This window comes from Spinacia oleracea, chromosome 2, assembly GCF_020520425.1.
Source record: "Spinacia oleracea cultivar Varoflay chromosome 2, BTI_SOV_V1, whole genome shotgun sequence".
NCBI lineage: Eukaryota > Viridiplantae > Streptophyta > Magnoliopsida > Caryophyllales > Amaranthaceae > Spinacia > Spinacia oleracea.
The window spans coordinates 3,734,336-3,736,086 of NC_079488.1; the positions used below are offsets into that span (position 1 = coordinate 3,734,336).

The following is a 1,751-nucleotide window of genomic DNA, read 5'->3' on the forward strand; positions in this document are numbered from 1 at the left end:
AGAATACCCCTATTTTTTCCAACTGTTCATAAAATACACTTGGATTTAACGTCCGTTAGTCCTCCGTTAGTATGAATTTACGTTTTTACCCTTATGTGGCTTAAATCCCATTCATCTGTATACTTTCTCTCTCTCCCACCCAACCCACCCAAACTTTCTCTCTCCTCCCACTGAACCCACCCAAAAATCGGGTTGGCGGAGGAAGAGGAGCTTCCACCATCGTTGGGCGGAGATGACGGAGGAGGGGCAACACCAGAAACGTCTGTTGTTGGCGTGGTCATGGTGGGTGAATTCGGCGGCGATTTCGGTGGGAGAAATTAGGGTTTTGAGACCGGGTCGTTTGCTAGGGATGTTGCTATCATGCTATGCATCCTGAGACTTGGATTGATTTCCCTTTGCCTGAGGATGACGAGGATGAAGGTTTGATTCAACTTTCCTTCTTTATTTATTCAAGTTGTGAGCTGCTAAATTGCCAATTGTGTTTTTATCTTTGGTTTGATTCAATTTTTCTTATAATTTCGTTGAATTGTTGAATAATTTGTGCAAAAATAATGACCAGGAAGTTGAATTGCATAATTATAAACGGATAACGGGGAGAGAAAATGTGTGATAGATCCTGCAATGACCTCAGTTTGCGGTGCACCAGGTAATTTTTAGTGTTTTCCAGTTAAAATTTTATAAAATTTCGGCTAAAATTTCAGAATATTTTGTTAAAATGTTATTGATTTATTGGATTATAATGAATTGAAGCTAGATTGAGTGTGGTGTGCTAATTATTGACAATTTTGATTGTTCATTGTTCTGTAATTTTGTTTTTCCAATTTTATTACTCATGTTAGGGATAATTTTCAAGCAATTAGAACTCAGAAGGAGATTTCTTTTTAGGATTAGGTTTGTGGTTTTTCTTTGTGTTTTGGGTTGTATAGTTAGAATTTAGGTTGAGTTTCGTGGATGCGACAATATGAATGTATGATCATATCAATTGCGCAACCTATGGTGCTTTTGGGAGAATTGAAGTATTGTGCTCGAAATGAATGCGGTTTAGAGACTCTGGACGCTAGCTGTACCTATATCTTCGACCAATTGGGACTGCAGGACTAATTTGCGTTCTACCGGTGTGGTTCTTTCTATTTAAGGGTGGAAATGGCTCAAGCAAGGTAACCAAGAATGTGATGCATTGTAGTACAAGAGTGATTGTAAATGTTCATTGCAAGGGTATTATTACCGGCTTACTTTGAATTTTCAAGAGCTTTTATAGACTTTCAAATGTAATGGCAATGGCAATATAATCAGAGTTTTTGTAAAGCTACTCTGCAAATTAATCGGCTTTTTATGGAATATAATTCCTATTTATTGCTGGAAATTTGTTACAAACGGCTCTACTTCATTGCTAGGAAAATTAGAAATTCAAACTAGCCGTTGAATTCAAATTCTGTTTTAAAGGAGTTTGGGTATTTGGTGCAAAGAACTTTATAAATTGGTGTATATTATGCAATAACTTTATATGTAGGTGTATTTTATGAATTATAAACATGACTTAACGGAGGACTAACGGAAAGTCATAATAGGGGTATTTTATGAACAGTTTGGAAAAAATAGAGGTATTATATGAATTTTGAAACGCGCAGGGGTATTTGGTGCATTATTGCAAACCTCAAGGGCATTTCATGAAAAAACCGTTAATTATAATCCTACTAGGACTCTAATTAAACAAACTTTATCTATTAGGATTAGATTTAATCATATTACGA

The 1,751-nt window shown here is 36.0% G+C and overlaps 1 long non-coding RNA gene across 1 annotated transcript; it reads left to right on the top strand.

The window, feature by feature from the left end:
• Positions 1-279: 279 nt before the first annotated feature.
• LOC110793576 (uncharacterized) lies at positions 280-1,363 on the top strand. Its single transcript, XR_002534713.2, has 3 exons — positions 280-420; positions 560-646; positions 1,137-1,363. It is a non-coding gene; the product is annotated as an uncharacterized lncRNA (long non-coding RNA).
• Positions 1,364-1,751: the final 388 nt, after the last annotated feature.